Source organism: Sesamum indicum, linkage group LG10, assembly GCF_026168435.1.
Source record: "Sesamum indicum cultivar Baizhima isolate 11 linkage group LG10, ASM2616843v1, whole genome shotgun sequence".
NCBI lineage: Eukaryota > Viridiplantae > Streptophyta > Magnoliopsida > Lamiales > Pedaliaceae > Sesamum > Sesamum indicum.
The window spans coordinates 7,861,899-7,868,446 of NC_142666.1; the positions used below are offsets into that span (position 1 = coordinate 7,861,899).

Below are 6,548 nucleotides of genomic sequence, written 5' to 3' on the forward strand. Positions count from 1 at the left end.
TTTATTTTCTGATTTATAATAGGTAATTAAACCATGCTTATTCATAAAACCTAAATAACGGAAATTCACGTCATCCCTAATCTTCTATGCAATAAAGAAGATGAAGAACACTAGAGTACATAAGCAGATTATTAATTTTATTCCTAACATTCATAGTAGTACATAATTTGAACATTCCATCACAATAGTATCCCTTTCCAACAAACTCTCCATTCTTTGTCACAATTAGTTTATTAGCCTCGATCATTGTCTTCAAGCCTTTCTTGGACAAGATAGCAGTAGACACCAGATTCTTGTGAATTTCTGGAACGTGAAGAACGTTAGTTAAAAACAGCTTCTTTCCAGATGTAAACTGCACTTTAACATTTCCTTTGCCGAAAACTGTTGTTGTATTAGCATTTTCCATCAGAACTTGTTGTCCTTCTACAACATCTTCATAGTGTTTGAATTGATTCTTATTTTTACAAACATGAACGGTAGCTCCAGAATGGTACCACCAATCAAATGACTTAACTGTTGCCGTCATATTCAATTAAGTGAAATGTGCAAGTTTGAAACCATTGCAATAATTTCTTCAACATTGCTTTCAACCACTTGACCATTAGGCATTCCTTCTTTCTTTTGTTTCTTTCTGAAGCGACAATCTTTCTTGATATGCACTTTCAATCCACAATTGTAACATGTGACATGCCTTTTGTTGGAATCACTGTCAAAAGATTTTCTTTTCTTTCCCACACCATTTAGATTGGTATTCTTGTTCATTTTTTAACCATAGTTCACTTTGGAATTTGACTGCACTTAATGCATCTTATCACGAATTCGAGTTTTCTCTTGAATACATAGATGTTTCAATAATTGATCAACAAAAAAATCTTTTGTAGAATGTAACAACTTCTTTCGGTAATTGTTCCAACTTAGAGGAAGTTTAGCAATAATTGCCCTTACTTGTATTGCCTCTGGAATTTCAATCTTTAAATCTTTAAGTTTAGAAACATAAATTTGCATTTCATGCACTTGATCCATAATAGAAATACCATCACGCATAGCAAATTCAAAGTACTTCATAGTGAGAAACTTATCTGTATCTTGTTTTTCGTTATTGTATTTCTGCTCAAAAGCATTCTATATTTCCAAAGGTGACTTGATTGATGAATACAAGTCAAACAGATGATCAGACAACGCGTTCAAAATATGACCACGACATAGTAACTCATCTTCTCCTCGATTGATGCGGGCTGCCTTAATTTGATCAGCATCATCTTCTTTTGGTTGTTTAGTAGGCTGATTAACGTCCATTACATAGGCACTCTTCAGAAAAGTTAACAAGAACATGATCTTGTCTTTTCAATATGGGTAATTTGTTCCATCGAAACAGTTTAATTTCACAAACTCTTGATTCATCATCTTAATACCAATGCTCGAACCAGGCTCTATCTCAATAGCATAGTAATAACTTTTAATTAAGAATGTTGAAAATATATGAATATTGAAGAGGTTTTGAAGCGTGATTTCATTGTCCTTGAGGTGAAATTTTCCCCCATTACATAGCTGCAGACGGGTTAAGCAAACTCACTTCTAAGATATGACAAAACTAACCGATGCTTGCCGAACAACAATTTCAAAAGCCTTCATTCAAGAAGAACTCGAAAGACAAAACTATCAATTGAAGAACTGATGAATATGAAGTGTATTTTACTAGCACTTGATTTCATTTTTATATATAGATATTTAACTGTCTTTTCAAAAAGTATGCAGCCATTCAATTTGCATCTCTTCAATCCAAAAGTCACAACCTTTCAATAAAAACATCTTTTCTGATTAGATGCTTCTAAAAAAAAAAAACTTTTGAAGTTGCAGCTTTAACTTTGTTTCTATATTTTCAGAAAAGTCATCTTATTTCAGTAAAAATACTTTTTATTATTTGCAACTTTTATAAGAGATTAAAATCTTATAAATCATAATTTTTTAACATAGAAATAAAATAAAATATTATTTTATTTCGTGGGATACACATGCACGTGCCACGTGTCTAAGTGTCAAGTGTAATTTATATATTAACTAATATATATGAAGATTTGGGTTTGTCTAATAAATAAACCCCCTTTATTAGTTAAAATTCAACGAATTTGATATTAACAAAAACAATGGTTAAAAATTCAACAGTGACTTTGATTGGTTTATTACTTATAACTGAATTACCCTTATATATCTTCACATATTACTGCATGTGAAGAGGTATAACTTCGTTATACGGGTAATTTAATCACAAAAGATTTATTTGACTTGTAATAAGTTAGTAACAAGTCAGTTAATGGTAAATATTTTCATTTATTTTTTTTGTAAATATAAAGTAATTTAGAAAATTTTGACTAATGGAGGGACTTATTTGTTATACGGAAGCAAACATCAACTATATTAAATATAATTTTTTAAACTACCGGAAGTTTATGTGTAATTACAATAAATTTTAGGGGAGAGGAGTGAAATATCTGCCATATATATATACTATATCTATATCTATTTATCTATATTCTATATCTATAACTATCTATCTATTTCCATTCTATATCAATATCTATATTTATCCAGTATCTACATCTATATTCTTTGGCCATGTTTACCTAATGGGATCCCCAATCCGATCGTGGGATTCATTCTGGATTTTTAATGGGATTGCATACTATTGGACAAGGCAATGGTACGTTTACTACGCAGAGATGAGATGGGAAGATATCCTTATGCAGCTGTTTCGCCGGGATTATCTACGGGACTTGCCAACAAGTTTACCTTTTTGTCCCCTACAATCAACCGAAATTACTTGGTCAGCTCATCCATTCTTCATTTCTCTCTCCCCCCTTTTCCCTACATCTGAGTTTTAGGCGTTTTGCGGGAAAGCCCGAGATTCCGGCCGATTCCTTCGAAACTAAGACGCCAACCTCCATATTTTGGGTAAGTTAACCGTCACCCAGTCATTACCCCCATTCTGGTACAAAATATTCCTACATCATAAAATGTAATGACGAAGCCGTATTTTGTTGTTCTAGGGTTTATCAAGTGACCGATCATCTCGTGCAGGAGGCTAATCCGGTGGGTTCTTAAAAGCCTTGCTCACATAATAGTTTGAGGTTAACAATTATTCCCAAAGCAACTTCTTCCCCTAGCTTCAATTTCTTTACTCTCCTTTCTGTCCGCTGTTCTCATTCGGAAAATGTTTTTTCAATTTTCTTTGTGAGAAGGTACGGCTACTACATCGCATATCTTTCTTTTCTGCTGCCGTTACCTCAATTTTCTGCAATTGAATTGCCTAGATTTTTTTATTTATTCTTAATTACAACTGGTAAAACTGTAATGTCATCCGTCTAATGCATTTGTTCTATTCCTTAAAAATGAAGTTTATCCACGACTGTAATTACTGGATGAATTTGATTATTGCCGTCCATGTCAATTGGCAAAACCTATGAATAATATTTGTTACTATTACCGTAAGCTTATATTACAATTCAGTTCCTTCAAAGAATTAATGCTTCCTTTCACTTTGCTTCCATAGGGAAACATACATGGAGACCCCTACTTCAAAGTACGATTTTAGTAGTAACGTATCCGATGGTAGAACGGGTAGTAGGCACCGTTCCTCTGCCACAAACGACCAACTTCTGCGTTTTCGCTATTGTGGTAAGGATGTGGTCGTACGCACTTCATGGACCTCCCTTAACCCAGGTAGAAGATTTCGCGGGTGCCCGGGCAATGAGGTTTGTTAATCAATAAATTCAGTATTTAAATTGTGCCAAAAATGTATTGTGGATAATTCGTCTACGCTTTAGAGCGTACATGATTTCTCCCTACATTCGTATATCTTCCATTATCGAGGATATGTAAATATACATGACATACCGTTCTTATTTGGCTGACATACTGTTCTTATTTGGCAGGGACAATACTGCGGTACATTCCAATGGGTTGACCCCCCAATATGCCGCAGGTCTAAGGAGATTATTCCTGGACTGTTGAACAGAATTTCTGAATATGAAAGTCGGATGAAAAGTTTAAATGTACTTGTACAAGTCAAGGAGACTCGCCGTTATACATTAAGAAATTATTTATTCATCTTAATATTTGTTTGGCTGGTGACTATTTGTATTATGCTTTATGTCTAACTTTGTTTAATTCCTCGTACTGTTTATTTTTGGTATGTTAATGACAGTATGCATCGACGCTTTAATGTAGGCAATGTTCATTGTGCCATGCGCCAATCTGACAAAGTAAGTGCTCCTAAATCTGGCAGTTTTAAGTTTGTTTGCCTACTTGATGTTGTACTGGACATGCTCTAAAATCATATATTTTTTTCCTGTATCCTGTTGTCATTATGCTCACCTGCCAGAAGAATAATGATGTGCTTTGTCCGCCTGTTTATCTCTTTTGCACCATATATATATTTACAGCTCATATGCATACCAGATATAGTTTACATTTATGCATAAATGTCGCAACCCATACATGTTTTTCGTTTTACATATGAGTCATGTGTTATGGCTACATTGTATATTATATTACTGGACTCCCTACTAAATAAAGGAACACATTCATTTATGGTGAATGCTACATTACTTAACATCATATATATAAAACTATTTCCACATTAACTTCTTCCAAAAAGCTCTACTCTTCCCTCACTTCCGGATTTAATGTCTGTACAGGCATTACTTCTCCAACTGCCCCTTGCCCAACTACTTCTTAATTGAATGTAGCACTTACATCATTAATTGGGGACCTGAGGAGAGTCTTCAGTTTGATGCGATGTTAAGAAAGTGGCGGCGGGATCCCTTTTTTTAGATCCGCTACATATGCATTTACCACTTAGGGCGTAACAAATCGGGTGAAGCTGACAGAATTAAGAAGTTAATTAAATCCATCTACCCTTATTTAATACAACAGACGCATTAATTTCAAAGTATTTCGTGGACGTACTAAGTGTCAACAAGGCATATATGTACAGTTTTTGCATGTTATTGGCTAGCACATCATATCACAGTGCCTAACTTTGCACTATAAATGTGAGCGTTTTGATGAACCCAACTCATGGCAACATCGTAAACTGCCCCTTTTTGCATAAATCACCTTTAGCTTTATGCCCAACCATCTTATTTTTGCCAAAGATAGTTAATGATGTGGTATGGATTCTACTATCAAAGATATGTGTTTTATTGTACCAAGTGGACCAAATATATGGAAAAAACTTTTGTTAGTAAATTGTTGTATCATGCCAAGAAAGGACGATTTCACCCTGATCGTGAGAACAAGTTTGCAATAACTGATGCATTGGAGGAGGTGCAAAAATGTCACGGAGGCAAGATTGATTTTGGTTGGGGAAAATATGTCCTTAACTTCCTTCGTGAGAGACATGAGGTGTTCAGGAAGCTGATTGCCCGCCGGGATGTTGTCCATAACAGTTGGCTTCGATTCATAACTGCGGTCGACTCAACGTGGAAGGAATTCTGCAAGGTAATTTGTTATTTTTAATGTTTGTATGTACATGGTTTTATATTAGTATATTACATACAAGACTGTGCATTTTTTCTTTTGTTGTTGATGATAAACAACTTATTCGTTATATGAATCTCGCATCGGCAAATGCTATGTCAATGCGTACGAAGACATGTGGACTGACTTATGTAAGCTGTTCGCTCAACCGGTTGACTCCGACACTGTTTCTGCTGACGATGAAGCTGCACAAGACAATGAAGCGGAGTCCAAGGAACAACCTACTCATGATGGCGACGTTGAAGGAACCGAATCTCCGGGGGATCTACAGAAAGACCCGTGTCCTTACGGGTATATCTCTAATAGCACGACCTCGACCTCTTCCCTTTGGAATTTTGTGGACGATTTCTACAGTTGCGAGGATGACGCGGATTCCATGCAGCCACTCCCTGGTGTGCCAATCGCTGAACAGAAATTCATAATTAAGCCATGTGAGAGCCCAGTAGCTGCAAGGATTTCTTCAGAAGCGAGCTCCTCGGCATCAAACCGCACTCCGGTAAAGAAGGAAGATTGAGGCAGTAGAAGTTTGTGGGATCGAAGGTGACATGTCGTCGAAGGTGGTTTTCTAAGTTGAAGGAAGAAGCTCGTCTACAAGTGGTTGTCTGAATTGCATGGGATCTTTTATAAAATATTATGCTATATACGTATATATATGTGTTGATATATATATCTAATGATGTATTAAAAAATATGCGGATTTTTGTCGGGAACAATGTTGTATTTTGCAATATTTTCTCATTCCGTTGAATGTTATTCTACTTTTCTTTTTAGTAGGCTTATAATGCATTAATGGGTATTAGGCTAGGAATGTTTGTTCATGACAGTTGCAGGTCGGTTTGTATTTTTCTATATGATTGCATGGGTTGTATAGGTTTTGTGGTCCACCTGTAACTATTATTCCTGGCGGCTTTATTGATGTAGAAGTTTATGTAATGAATGAACTAACGGAAACCTATTAGATATTTGCCAGCTATTGTAACTTCATTGTAATTATATGTATTTTTCTCCTG

The 6,548-nt window shown here is 35.3% G+C and overlaps 1 long non-coding RNA gene across 1 annotated transcript; it reads left to right on the forward strand.

Moving 5' to 3' along the window:
* The first annotated feature begins 2,570 nt into the window (after window positions 1-2,570).
* Window positions 2,571-6,308, forward strand: LOC148786596 (uncharacterized). Its single transcript, XR_016067929.1, has 4 exons — window positions 2,571-2,949; window positions 3,045-3,125; window positions 3,548-3,749; window positions 3,930-6,308. It is a non-coding gene; the product is annotated as an uncharacterized LOC148786596 (long non-coding RNA).
* The last annotated feature ends 240 nt before the right edge of the window (window positions 6,309-6,548 follow it).